This window comes from Lissotriton vulgaris, chromosome 5 (genome assembly GCF_964263255.1).
Source record: "Lissotriton vulgaris chromosome 5, aLisVul1.2, whole genome shotgun sequence".
Taxonomy (NCBI): domain Eukaryota; kingdom Metazoa; phylum Chordata; class Amphibia; order Caudata; family Salamandridae; genus Lissotriton; species Lissotriton vulgaris.
Genome location: NC_141693.1, coordinates 595,489,258 through 595,505,504, shown reverse-complemented (window position 1 = coordinate 595,505,504; position 16,247 = coordinate 595,489,258).

Below are 16,247 nucleotides of genomic sequence, written 5' to 3'. Positions count from 1 at the left end.
CATGTTCGAAGTCTTACACCGCTTTGGTTTCCCGGAAGCCCTGATCAAATGGATCCGTTTATTATATACGGGTCCGACGGCCAGGGCGCGCACAGGAAGGCACACTTCGGACAGTTATGGAGTCCACAGGGGCACCCGTCAGGGCTGCCCATTGTCGCCACTACTGTTTGTGTTGACGCTGGAGCCCCTGGCTATTGCGCTTCGCAACAGAGCTGCGGAGGACGGCATACCGGTGGGGGGCACCGACCACATGACTTCAATATATGCCGACGACATCCTGGTGTTCCTCCGAAACCTGCGGGGAGACCACTCGTCTCTGGCGGATATCTTCAGGCGATTTGAGGACATATCTGGGCTGGCTATAAATCCAGGGAAATCCCTGGGCTTCTTCTTTCGAGATGGCCAACGACCTCCCCTCATACAGTTCGGGGCCTACGACATACAAGTGGCACCGACCACGTTCAAGTATCTTGGAATACAGGTCTACCGGGACCCGGAGGCCCAGATTGACGGTAATATCCGTAAGGCCATTACTGGCATACGAGGTAGCGTGGGATTCTGGACATCCTTGCCCCTATCGGTAATGGGACGAGTGGCGGTCTCGAAGATGGTCCTCCTTCCCCGCATTCTGTATTATTTTGTGAACCTACCGGTTCTGCTGCCGCGTCAGATATTTACCTCACTGGATACATTATTGATCACCCTTATCTGGGGCTCGGGGAGGAGGCGGATCAGCCTTAAAAAACTGCAACTACATACTAGGCAGGGCGGACTGGGAGTGCCGGACCTGCGCAGTTACTACTACGCCAGCCAACTCCAATGGCTGACCCGATGGGTGGGGGGCAGGGACTTGCATGAGATCGCTTACACGGAGGACAAACTGGCGCGGGGAGACCTGCACTCCCTCCTCTTGCCCAATGCTAGAATTCCTGGGGACTGCCACCCCCTCCTGCACGTGGCCTTGACCTGCTGGAAGAAAGCGCTGTCGTACTCGAATGGGACCCCCCCATATGCAGACAACATACCACTACTGGGACTCCCGACACCGCAGGGGACCTTAACACGGCGCAGATTGCGACCCTGGGCGGAGACAGGAGTGGACAGGGTGGGAGACCTGTTCGGCGATGACACCTTGCTGGAACATGACTCATTTGTGCAGGCCACGGGAGCACCTTCACGCTTCTACCTACTGCACGCCTCGGTGACGCACTATGTCAGACGGGCTTGGGCCCCGCAAAGGACGAAACCGGAACAGCATGAATTAGTACATCTCTTACACTACATGGGAGCGGGGAGACACCTAGTGAAATGGCTATACACTGGCATCAGGGAACATGTACCTTCACCGATTGCTACACTTAGGGAGTCCTGGACTGCAGACTCAGGGGAAGACATTACAGACGGGGAGTGGAAAATTATTTTAGGCCATCATAGACGGGTGTCTAGGAATGTTAAGTTTCAGTTCATACAGGCCATGGTTCTCCACAGAGCTTACCTTACTCCCCAGAGGCTGCATCGGATGTTCCCTGCCACCGCACATTGCTGCCCGAGATGTTACCAGGATGAGGCACATATTCTCCACATGCTGTGGACATGCCCGAAGTTACACTCTTACTGGGGAACGATCAAACATACACTACACTCCATAACAACACTCCGAATCCCTGAGGGAGCGTTACCATGCCTGTTGGGGAATAGAAAGCGGCCCAAGACATGCAAGGCACAGCTGAGGTTTACGGACCTGGCACTGGTGCTGGCGATCAGGGTGCTCACCATGAGATGGAAGTCACCCAGGGCCCCGCAGATAGAAACGTGGCGCAGCGACTTGCTGAAGTGGGGCAAGGCAGAATCCGCGGCGCTGCGAGACGAGGAGAGCAAGGGCCTGCGCAAATATCCTATAGCTCAGGATTGGGACTTAATGATGGTAGACCTGGAGGAGATAGACCTGGACTGCTCGGGAGGCCCGGTGGGATGAACTCGCAAAGATGGCGGGAGGGGGACGAGGCCTACAGGGCACCAATGTGACTCACATCGGCTAGACCAGACCTACGGCTTTTACCACTTCAGACACACATAGTGCCACCTTGACCCGGGATGTGGAGTGTACGAGTGAGGACGACCAGGAGACAGGGGGTGGGCGGGCGGTTGGGGAGGAGGGGACAGTTGGGGTATGCTACTTACGACGGACACAATCCTGGAGGGTACGGGGTACATATGGGAACCATCCTGGGGATGCTCTGATAAGCAATTTGAAACTGAAATGCACTGATCCCACAAGCTTCTGGGTTTGAAAATGGAAAAGACTGATGTATGTTACGATAAGAAAATGTACAGAAATGTAAGACATCCTGTAACAGTCACGAATAAAGAGTTTAAAAAAAAAAAAAAAAATCAGTGATGTCATCAGTGATGTCATTTGAGATGTCATCAGTGATGTCATCAGTGATGTCACTGACCATGTCATGAATGATGTAATATGTGACATCATCAGCAGTGGATTGCGGGTGCGCGATATATAGTTAGTGCAACTAACTATATATGGAATTTCAATGGTTTTGTGTGAGTAAAATAAGGTTTTGTAAATGCGAATTCCTAACTATATATGGTCTATAACCTATGGTTTTTTCAGTGAATTTTCAAGGTTTTGTAAATGCTAATTCCTAACTATATATGGTCTATAACCTATGGTTTTTTCATTGAATATATATATGTATATATGCAGAGCAAATCCTCAAACCTCCACGCCGACAGCGTAGCGAAAGAAGAAAACAGACCCCACGTTTTCAGGCAAGATGTTGGATTTTATTTGAGACCTTTCAAATGAAGCGTTTCGAGTACCATGTATTCTTGTTCACACACCGTTAGAACAGTCAGCCTGTTATTTTTATATGCTTTCTTTCCCTGACCCTTCCTGACCCTTCCTAAGGGGCACACCTCCTGTCGTGCATCACATGACAGTGAAAATAAACATAGAAATGGGTGCTAGATTGTGGATGGGAAAACAGATGACTTTTCTTGTTGTAATTGCTAAATCACAACATAGCATGAAAAATAATACAGTATATAAAACAATTCAGTTTTTGTTTTTATAAAATGTATTGCGTCTTAAATTTTACAAATGTACATTGTAACATTTATAAAATATAATTATTTCCTACCCGAAAACATTGCACAAATCTCATAGATGGCCTTAACACATATCATGACTGCATGAATGCAGATACCCAAAATAAGGGCTGTTAAAGTGACTGGTGCTTTGTTCTTACTGCTTTAATGCAGATATCCCAAGGTATATACGTGACTAGTGCAAATTCATGTAAACTAACAACCAGATTAATACTTTACATTAAAGGCTTGATCCACTTTGTCATGTGATGGAAACATTTCTGTGACAACTCACTTTGTGATACCCACGAGCTGATGTCTAAAATATTTATTAAAAACTCAAATTTCATGAATTTACATATATCATAAATATCAAGACCTATGTACAATTATATACAAAAAAATATATATATAATGTGCAATAAACACCACATTGATTTGTGCTCATATGTACATGTGCTAAAAGTGAGTGAAAAAATAAAGCTGATAATGAATATTTAATTTTCCGCGTTATATATAATCTTTAAAAGAGAGATGTTGCAAATTCCATATACACACGTGTTATAAAAATATTATCAGATGTATTCAAGGTAATATACCTCTGCCGTGTGAATTAGAATTGTTTGCTCAGTGGGCTATTGATGTTGGAATCGGAATACAGCGTGAATCCAAAACCCAATAATGAGGTAACCAAGACTTGTAAAATCCATTACCCAGAAAAAACTCCACCTCCAAAGACGGTACTGGGGGAGACACTTATAAAAAATTGTGTAAGTCCTCTGTGGCGTTGAGACCGTAAGGTTGTTTACTGTCCAACGCCACGATGTACTGGGTCTCCAACCTTCTGAGTAATTTGTCCCTGTCGCCACCCCGTCTCAACGGGGGCACTGCATCAATGACAAAATAACTCAAACACGCCAGATCCCTGGCGTGCACCGAGTCAAAGTGCCGTGCCACGGGGTAGGCTGAATCATGATTTACTATTGCACGAAGATGCTGCAATATCCTCATGTGCACCTGCGACCTAGTGCTACCTACATAGCTCAAGCCGCAGGTGCAGGTCAGGACATATACAGCAAACTCCGTGCGGCAGTTGAAATTGCCCTTTATTGCTGTCTTAGTGCCAGAAAACGGATTGTCGTAATGGGTGGTATTTTGCCCGAATTTACATGCACGGCATGAGCTGCATTTGAAAAAGCCCTTCCTGGTGAGCCAGTCACTGCCACTGACTAGCTCTGGACTTGATTTGACTAGCTTGCTGTGCATGATGTAGGCTTTCTTAAAGGTGACAATAGGTCTGTCTGAAACTCTTGAACTTAACACACCATCTGTTTTCAAAATGGGCCAATGCTTGTTGATGATGGATTTGATTTGCCTTTGTTGGCGGCTATAGGTAATAATGAGCCTGGGTGATTGATCAAGATGTGCCGCCTCTAGAGGCTTTGGTGACAAGAGAGATGTTCTAGACCTTTCCTGAGTTTTTATTAGTGCCTTGGAAAGGGTGGTCTCACTGTAGCCCCTGGCCCTCAAACGTTCCATCATGGCGGTAGCGCCCTCATCAAATTTCTCATCGCTATTGCAGATTCGTTTCAGTCTCAAAAGTTCCCCCAACGGTATACTTTCCATTACGTGTCGGGGGTGTCCATTGCTGGCATGCAGTATGCTGTTGCCAGCGGTGGGTTTACGATATAAAGAAGTCATGATGTTACTCCCAATGATGTCAATTTGGACATCTAAAAATTGTGTCAGGTCCCAGATTCTTCGCAGAGGCAGAACCGATGCTGGCTCCCAATGCCCTATCCCCAGTGACGCCGCTTCACGAGCAATGGCACCAGAGACAGGGAAAGGGGAAGTGGACAGAAAAGAGAGACACTCCAACAACAACTGGCACCCACTTGTCCTTCTATATTCTATTGGTGATCAGGACTGCACTTGGGTTCGTAATGCACAGAGGAAAGAGAGAAAGACAATGCAGATACTCCAACTACGCTTCCAGGACATATAATACTCAAATCCAGTTTATCCTACCAGTTGTCTTTAGAGCCTTGCTCCGCTCTGTATGTGATTGCGGGTGGTTACCATGAAGGAGTGGATAGTACTGAAAAAAGGAGAACACCCCGTTAGTAACTGAATAGAGGAGATGTTCCCTGATGCTAAACCCAGTATTCCCTCGCCTACCTTCTTCAATGATAACGTTGCTTTCAAATGGGAGTCTGTTCACAAGATTGTGGAATTGGTCATGCAGTTCATGGAGACAGTCCTGAACACTTGGAGGAGGCGCGCAAAAAGGAACCGGGAAGGAGAGAGAGGGAGGGAAGAGATAGGGCAGCGCAATGGGGGAGCTCTGGGGAAAACTAGAAGGTCTTCCAGGCGATTGGAAAGTTCTTACTTGGTCCTCCGGTGTATGCCGGCTTACTGTCACCGACGTTCGCAGCCTTGTCCATGCTGAAGAGATGGAACTGCAAAGTTGAGGATAATTCTCCTCAGGAAAAGTCCAGAAAAGTCTTTCTCACAAGAACTCCTCAGACTCTTGCTAGAATAGCTGTCAAAGCGCAACCTGCTCTCGACGGACTTCTCTTCACTGAAACGTCGAAAGGCGAGAACAGTTCACAGTCTTGGTTCTCACAGCTTACAACCAACTTCGACTCTGGACTAAGATATTCAGGAACGGAACTATTGTCACAGAAAACACTGAAACTCAAAATTCCTGTGAGCGCCTTGAATTACGGCCACTCACAGTAAAGTCTATTTTGAAGTGCGCAGTTCTCTGCGCTCTCGCTCTTCAAGATTGCTGGAGACTAGAACGTCGCCGCTATGTCACCACGGCAATAGTGGCGACCATCTTGAAATCCCAAACTAATTCACATTTACCCAGAAGCTCACCATCCTAGGTTTCACCACAACCCTGGATGTCTTCTTGGAGCGGAAATGTCCTGTGTTGTATAGAGAACTGACTGAATGATTCCTGACAGTACCCCCTCGCAAAGACCGAGACAGCGGTCCTGGCTTGGATGGGAACTGAGAATGAAAGCGTTTGACTAACTGAGAAGCATGAACATCTTCAGCTCTTTCCCAGGAACGATCTTCCGGACCATATCCTTTCCAATCCATCAGATAAAACAACTTATTGGAACGGATCTAGGAGTCCAGAACACCTTTGACCTCATATTCAGAATGTCCCTGAACAAGAAGTGGAGGAGGAGGCTTCTCTATCCTAACCAGAGGGGAAGTCTTCTTCAACAAGGACACATGGAAGACTGGGTGAATCTTCATGGTAGGAGGAAGTTTTAATTTCACAGTGACTGGACCCAGAACCTCTTCAATTAAGTATGGACCCACAAACCGAGGCTGAAACTTCCTATTCCCCTTGAGATGCAAATGCTTAGTGGACAACCACACCCTGTCACCTGCCTGATACTCTGGAGCTGGTTTACGGTGTCTATCTGCATATTGCTTGTACTTCTCTTTAGCCTGAATTAAATTCTCTTCTACCGATTTGTGAAGGGAAGACATATATTTCAACAACTCCCCTGCTGCTGGCACCCCCAATTCCTCCTGAACACAAAAGGGGTTAGGATGTCTACCATAATTGACATAGAAAGGGGAATAGCCTGTAGATGCACTTTTCGCATTATTACATGCGAACTCAGCCATCCACAACTGATCAGCCCACTCTCCTCCCTGATCCATAAGAAACAGTCTTAAATAATGTTCAAGGTCCTGATTTTGATGCTCAGTTTGACCGTCAGTCTCTGGGTGATAACTTGTAGAATACCTAGGCTCAACCCCTAACCCATGAAGAAAGGCCTTCCAGAAGTGGGAAACAAATTGAGCCCCCCGATCAGAAATTACTATCTTGGGAACTCCATGTAACCTCACTACGTATTCCCCAAATAATCTCGCCAACTCTTTTGCAGAAGGGAGTCCAGTCAGGGGGACAAAATGGCACATCTTGGAGAAGGTATCCACAAAAACCAAAATGGTGTTAAACCCTTTGCTAAGGGGCAGATCTACAATAAGATCCATGGATACAGTATGCCACGGACAGGTAGGAGTTGGTAGGGGTTGTAACATACCCTGTGGAACTTGTCGTGTAGCTTTACTTCGGGCACATAGATCACAAGACAACACCTACTGCTTGACAGAGGCAGACAGCTCAGGCCACCAAAAATAACGCTGAACCAGATCTAGAGTTTTCATAATGCCCTTATGTCCAGCTAATGGTTGATCATGGCACATCTTCAAGGCCTTTTCTTGTAAGGACAGAGTTGGGAGATATAATGCTTCTCGATAGTATGGCAACTGTTGGTAACACTTGCGTTCTGGATCTTGAGCTACCCAAGCCTTGATTTCTTCTGCAGATAGACTTTTCTTGACTTCTTCTTGAAATCCATCCAAGGTGACTGTGCAGATAACTTGAGTCTCCGGAGTAATTGGTTGAACCTCCACCAAATGCTGCGTTTCTACAGTATCAATTCGCGACAATGCATCTGCCTTCCCATTCTTGCTGCCTGGTCGATAAGTAATAACAAAATCAAAGCCAGAAAAATAGAGAGACCAACGTAGCTGCCGGGGGGTTAAGGTCTTTGCCGTTTTCAAGAATTGCAGGTTCTTGTGATCCGTGAACACGGTTACTTTATGTCGAGCTCCCAAAAGATAAGGTCTCCAGTCTTCGAAGGCATCCTTCACTGCCAAAAGCTCTTTTTCAGCAATAGTGTAGTTGATTTCCGCTGCATTCAGTTTTCGTGATCGAAAAGCTATGGGATGCAGTTGTCCTGTATCTGGATGTCTCTGCGATAAGACCCCTCCAATCGCCTGATCCGAAGCGTCTGCTTCCACAAAGAAAGGTTCCGCTGGATCAGCATGACGTAAGAGTGGAGCGGACGTGAAACTCTTCTTCAAGGTAACGAAAGCATTCTCTGCCTCACTGGACCACTGGAATTTCACCCCTTTCTTGAGAAGTCGAGTAATTGGGACAATCAATTGTGAGAAACCGGAGATGAATCGACGGTAAAAATTAGCAAAGCCCAGAAATCTCTGAATCTCCTTCACGTCCTTGGGCGACGGCCAATCCTCCACAGCTCGTACTTTTCCCGGATCCATCATCACTCCCTGTGGAGATAGCACGAATCCTGAAAACTCCACTCTACTGGAACTGAATGTACATTTTTCCAATTTTACAAATAGATGATGAGTTTGTAAACGATGCAGCACCGTCTTCACATGTTCTGGATGTTCTTGAGGGTCTTTAGAGAAAATCAAAATATCATCTAGATAGATCACTGCAATCTTGTCAATCAGATCTCCCATGACATCGTTAATAAAATGCTGGAACACAGCAGGGGCATTGCAAAGGCCGAAGGGCATCACGCAGTATTCGAACAAACCGAACTTCGTTCGGAATGCAGTCTTCCATTCGTGTCCCTCCTTCATCCGCACCAGATGGTAGGCCCCACGCAGATCCAGTTTAGTAAAGATCTGAGCATCTTTGATCTGATCCAACAAGACCGAAATTAAAGGCAAAGGATATCGATTTTTGATGGTGGCTCGGTTTAACGCTCGATAGTCAATACAGATTCTTAAGGTTCCCTCTTCCTTCTTAGGAATAAAAAAACAATGGTGAGGAGACCGGGGATTGGGAGGGTCTTATGAATCCATTTGCCAGATAACGATCCAGATATCCCAGATATTGGTTCTCTTTTTCAGTAAGAGCATAGATTCTGCTACAAGGAAGCACTGCTCCCGGCTCCAAATCGATAGTACAATCATAAGAGCGATGTGGAGGTAATACTTCAGCTTCCCTCTCATTAAAGACTTACTTGTATTCTTGGTATTCCGCTGGAATTTCCACAGATGTAATCACACTGACGGTCTGCCCCCATGCGAGAGTAATTGTGATTGAGTCGGAATGAGCTTTGGTGGGTCCTGGCTATAACAATGTTCATGACAAAAATCGGATTGCATCTTCACCGTCCAATTTTCCCAATCAATTGTTGGATTGTGCAAGGCAAGCCATGGTAAGCCTAAGATCAACTGAAACTGCGGCGCATCAATCAGATTAAATTGCACCTGTTCGTGATGGCCATCTGCTTGATAAAGTTCCACAGGTTCGGTGTGACAAGTGATTGGGCCTGAAGACAGGTTGGTTCCATCCACCGCTCTCACTGGTTCACTCTTAGTTTTTCTGATGGACTGTATGCCCATTCGCTCGGCATACTTGATGTCGCAAAAATTGCCCGTAGCCCCTGAGTCTAACATTACCGCCACTCCTGGAATTTCTTGACCTCGAAACTTTAAAGTCAACTGCAAGATAAGACGAGGCATCAGAGTCTGCAACGTGTTCGAAAGCGAATGACCTTCTGGGATCGTCTTCTCAACTTCCACCATCAGAGCGACCCCTTCTACTGATGGTTCATGGCGTTTCCCTTCATCGGAAACTTAGGTCGCTTTGTGCATTCTTTAACAAAATGCACCGGCATTCCACAATACAAACACAATCTCTTAAATCTTCTCTGTTCTTTCTTTTCCTTACTCAGGGGTCCACGAACTGCTCCAATCTGCATTGGTTCGACGTCCGACTGAGCACTGACACTCTTAGACCCTTCAGTCTTCATTCTGTCAAAGCGTGGAATACTGACTCGAAAATCTCTTTTCTTTTCACCTTTTCTTTCCACACTACAAAAATCCAGCTCCAACACCAAATCAACCAAGGTCGAAAGCTCAGTTGGCCGGTTAGGTATCTGAGCTAAGGAATCCTTCAATTCATCCCGAAGTCCTCGGTAAAACAAAGCTGCTCTCTTCTCCTCAGGCCATTGAGTTTCGACAATGTGTTTGTTAAACTGTGCCTAATATTTAAACAAATCTCCTGAACCTTGTCTGAGCTCAAGCAATTCATTATCAGTAGCCTGAGATATCCTCCTTCTATCAAATATACGGAGAAACTCCGTTTTAAATCGATCAAAATCATGCAAGAAGGGATCATCTCGTGTTACCAAAGGCATTGCCCAATTTGCAGCGTCCCCACCCAGATATGACAAGACAAACGCCACTCTAGACTGGGCATCAGGGAAAAGGGTAGGACGGCACATAAAATGTAACGAACATTGGGTCAGAAACAACTGGGCCTTTTGAGGGTCACCATGAAATCACTCCGGAGCCGCTAACGGAATTAAGAGAGAAACAGAATGAATAACTTGCGCTACCGTTCTGGTATCAGATTCTGTGTTACTCTTGCTAGAACTTGGGGAGGGCCCTACGGGATTACTCATTGCCAACCCATCTACCTTCCGGGAGAACAGCAAGGTTTCCTGACGAGAAACTACTAACTCTTGTTTCAAATTTTTATTTTCCTCCCTCACAGCTCCAATCTCTCTCTGAATCCCTGCTAACATTTCCCCAAGGGACTTTAGACTAAACTCTTCAACCATTCTGCTTGGGCGAGTGAACCACTTGGGCACTTCAAACTGTCAGGTCCCAGATTCTTCGCAGAGGCAGAACCGATGCTCGCTCCCAATGCACTATCCCCAGTGATGCTGATTCACGAGCAACGGCACCAGAGACAGGGAAAGGGGAAGTGGACAGAAAAGAGAGACACTCCAACGACAACTCTCACCCACTTGTCCTTCTATATTCTATTGGTGATCAGGACTGCACTTGGGTTCCTAATGCACAGAGGAAAGAGAGAAAGACAATGCAGAAACTCCAACTACGCTTCCAGGACATATAATACTCAAATCCAGTTTATCCTACCAGTTGTCTTTAGAGCCTTGCCCCTCTCTGTATGTGATTGCGGGTGGTTACCATGAAGGAGTGGATAGTACTGAAAAAAGGAGAACACCCCGTTAGTAACTGAATAGAGGAGATGTTCCCTGATGCTAAACCCAGTATTCCCTCGCCTACCTTCTTCAATGATAACGTTGCTTTCAAATGGGAGTCTGTTCACAAGATTGTGGAATTGGTCATGCAGTTCATGGAGACAGTCTTGAACACTTGGAGGAAGCGCGCAAAAAGGAACCGGGAAGGAGAGAGAGGGAGGGAAGAGACAGGGCAGCGCAATGGGGGAGCTCTGGGGAAAACTAGAAGGTCTTCCAGGCGATTGGAAAGTTCTTACTTGGTCCTCCGGTGTATGCCGGCTTACTGTCACCGACGTTCGCAGCCTTGTCCATGCTGAAGAGATGGAACTGCAAAGTTGAGGATAATTCTCCTCAGGAAAAGTCCAGAAAAGTCTTTCTCACAAGAACTCCTCAGACTCTTGCTAGAATAGCTGTCAAAGCGCAACCTGCTCTCGACGGACTTCTCTTCACTGAAACGTCGAAAGGCGAGAACAGTTCACAGTCTTGGTTCTCACAGCTTACAACCAACTTCGACTCTGGACTAAGATATTCAGGAACGGAACTATGAATTATTGTCACAGAAAACACTGAAACTAAAAATTCCTGTGAGCGCCTTGAATTACGGCCACTCACGGTAAAGTCTATTTTGAAGTGCGCAGTTCTCTGCGCTCTCGCTCTTCAAGATTGCTGGAGACTAGAACGTCGCCGCTATGTCACCACGGCAATAGTGGCGACCATCTTGAAATCCCAAACTAATTCACATTTACCCAGAAGCTCACCATCCTAGGTTTCACCACAACCCTGGATGTCTTCTTGGAGCGGAAATGTCCTGTGTTGTATAGAGAACTGACTGAATGATTCCTGACAAATTGGGCCAATTGTCTGCTTATGTTAGACGTGAAAAATAGATTGCTGGTGTTGGTATTAAGAGCTTCGACAAATTGTTGTGCACTCAAAATGTCGCCTTGCCATATACAAAAGACGTCATCAATAAATCTCATCCAGTGTATAACATTGTTGTAACCTGGTGTTGCCACAAGATCCCGCTCCTCCCACCAGCCCACGTGTAAACACGGGTAGCTCGGGGAGAAGCAGGATCCCATGGCAACACCTCTAATCTGTTTCCAAATGTCTTTGCCGTACATAAAAAAATTGTTATTGAGTCACCAATTTACTAAAACACATAACATTTGATTATGTTCATAGTACTCACAAGATTTTTGTCCTAAATAATGTTTGATAGCCTCGATGCCCTTACAATGTTCAATACATTTATATAATGATTCAATATCTAATGTAATCATACACCAGTTTGTTTGCCATTGTATTGTGCTGAGCTTAGACAAAAAATCACCGGTGTCTTTGATGTACCTGGCAAGACTTTGGACATGACTTTGCAAAAAAGTAATCAATATAACGAGAAACATTCTCACCCATACTTTTAATTGCAGAGATGATTGGTCTGCCTGGAGTTGGGTGGCGCATTTTATGTACCTTTGGAATTAAGTATAAGTGGGGCATCACCGGGTTTTCCACATGTAGAAATATATATTCCTCAGATGATATTAAATGTTCCCGGTTATATATATATATATATATATATATATATATATATATATTACCTACTGGCGATAGCCAGTAGGTATATATAGTTAGGATTTTTTTCCTATGGGATTTTTGAAAATTCTATGTCGAATAACTTTGGCTTATGAGGACAGAATTGGCTGAAATTTTCAGGAAAATGGAACATTTTGTTTCTGAGCAGCCCCTGAAAATTTGGGGGGTTTTCGTCAAGGGGGGGCCAAGAAAAAAGGGGGGTCCCAAAACGTGTTTTTCCCATGCAATTTTCCATAGGGCGGTTGGCCTCACTTTTAGCCTGAACGGCTGAATGGATTTACACCAAACTTGGCAAAATTGTAGGGACTGGTAGCCCGATGTGCCTTTGCTATGTCTCAAGATATAGGCTCCAGTGGTTTTTACGAAAATTAACTTTGAAAAATATAAATTGGGCTACATTGGGCTATATATATGTTGGAGCCCAAATGTAGCCCAATGTAGCCCAATGTAGCCCAATGTAGCCCAAAGATGGCCACCAGAGACAAAAAACCAAATGTAGCCCAAATATCAGCCAGATGTAGCCCAACTATAGCCCAATGACAGATTGTCCCAGAGTGTTCTAAAGAACAACTAGAGTGCTAACAGTCCTACTTATTACAAAGGTATGGCACACCTGAAGCCATCTTGATTGGAATAAAGTGGTAACTCTTAAAACATTTAATTTAAAAAGGAACAAAATGAGGGGGTTCATTTTGCCATAGAAAGTATGATTAGCGAATATATGACGAAATCCCGCATACCATCAGTCCGCAAAAAAAATCCTGCATGTACTATTAGGCCGCAAATTAAAATAACGAAAACTTTTAGAACGAATATGCCTTTAGCATACACTAAACAACTAAACTACCCTAAACCCTAAAACACTATCCCCAGCATGACCCTACACTACACAAACAGTACAACACTACCCTAAACCCTAAAACACTACCCCCAGCATGACCCTACACTACACAAACACTACAACACTACCCTAAACCCTAAAACACTACCCCCAGCATGACCCTACACTACACAAACACTACAACACTACCCTAAACCCTAAAACACTACCCCCAGCATGACCCTACACTACACAAACACTACAACACTACCCTAAACCCTAAAACACTACCCCCAGCATGACCCTACACTACGCAAACACTACAACACTACCCAAAACCCTAAAACACTACACCCCAGCATGACCCTACACTACGCAAACACTACAACACTACCCTAAACCCTAAAACACTACCCCCAGCATGACCCTACACTACGCAAACACTACAACACAACCCTAAACCCTAAAACACTACCCCCAGCATGACCCTACACTACGCAAACACTACAACACAACCCTAAACCCTAAAACACTACCCCCAGCATGACCCTACACTACGCAAACACTACAACACTAACCTAAATCCTAAAACACTACCCCCAGCATGACCCTACACTACGCAAACACTACAACACTACCCAAAACCCTACAACACTACACCCCAGCATGACCCTACACTACGCAAACACTACAACACTACCCTAAACCCTAAAACACTACCCCCAGCATGACCCTACACTACGCAAACACTACAACACTACCCAAAACCCTAAAACACTACACCCCAGCATGACCCTACACTACGCGAACACTACAACACTACCCTAAACCCTAAAACACTACCCCCAGCATGATCCTACACTACGCAAACACTACAACACTACCCTAAACCCTAAAACACTACCCCCAGCATGACCCTACACTACGCAAACACTACAACACTACCCTAAACCCTAAAACACTACCCCCAGCATGATCCTACACTACGCAAACACTACAACACTACCCTAAACCCTAAAACACTACCCCCAGCATGACCCTACACTACGCAAACACTACAACACTACCCTAAACCCTAAAACACTACCCTCAGCATGACCCTACACTACGCAAACACTACAACACTACCCAAAACCCTAAAACACTACCCCCCAGCATGACCCTACACTACGCAAACACTACAACACTACCCAAAACCCTAAAACACTACCCCCAGCATGACCCTACACTACGCAAACACTACAACACTACCCTAAATCCTAAAACACTACCCCCAGCATGACCCTACACTACGCAAACACTACAACACTACCCAAAACCCTAAAACACTACACCCCAGCATGACCCTACACTACGCAAACACTACAACACTACCCTAAACCCTAAAACACTACCCCCAGCATGACCCTACACTACGCAAACACTACCCAAAACCCTAAAACACTACACCCCAGCTTGACCCTACACTACGCAAACACTACAACACTACCCTAAACCCTAAAACACTACCCCCAGCATGACCCTACACTACGCAAACACTACAACACTACCCTAAACCCTAAAACACTACCCCCAGCATGACCCTACACTACGCAAACACTACAACACTACCCTAAACCCTAAAACACTACCCCCAGCATGACCCCACACTACACAAACACTACAACACTAATCTAAACCCTAAAACACTACCCTCAGCATGACCCTACACTACGCAAACACTACAACACTACCCAAAACCCTAAAACACTACCCCCAGCATGACCCTACACTACGCAAACACTACAACACTACCCAAAACCCTAAAACACTACCCCCCAGCATGACCCTACACTACGCAAACACTACAACACTACCCAAAACCCTAAAACACTACCCCCAGCATGACCCTACACTACGCAAACACTACAACACTACCCAAAACCCTAAAACACTACCCCCAGCATGACCCTACACTACGCAAACACTACAACACTACCCAAAACCCTAAAACACTACACCCCAGCATGACCCTACACTACGCAAACACTACAACACTACCCAAAACCCTAAAACACTACCCCCAGCATGACCCTACACTACGCAAACACTACAACACTACCCAAAACCCTAAAACACTACACCCAGCATGACCCTACACTACGCAAACACTACAACACTACCCTAAACCCTAAAATACTACACCCCAGCATGACCCTACACTACGCAAACACTACAACACTACCCAAAACCCTAAAACACTACCCCCAGCATGACCCTACACTACGCAAACACTACAACACTATCCTAAACCCTAAAACACTACGCCCAGCATGACCCTACACTACGCAAACACTACAACACTACCCTAAACCCTAAAACACTAGCCCCAGCATGACCCTACACTACGCAAACACTACAACACAACCCTAAACCCTAAAACACTACCCCCAGCATGACCCTACACTACGCAAACACTACAACACTACCCTGAACCCTAAAACACTACCCCCAGCATGACCCTTCACTACGCAAACACTACAACACAACCCTAAACCCTAAAACACTACCCCCAGCATGACCCTACACTAAACAACCACCACAACTCTACACTACACTAACACTACACTACACTACACAACACTACACTACACTACACAATCACTAACCCACGAAAAAATTAACACAAACCCACTTACCTCTCTCGTCATCGTGGTTTTCACAACGCAAATGCATTTACCATACATGCCTTTAAAACGTAATTCTTTGTAAAGGCATGCGCGATAAATGCACATGCGTTTTGAAAAAATGCGGGATAATGGTATGCGAGCTCAATGACCTTGCGGGATAATGGTATGCGGACTGAAAGTCTGCGGGATAAAAAATGCGGGAAA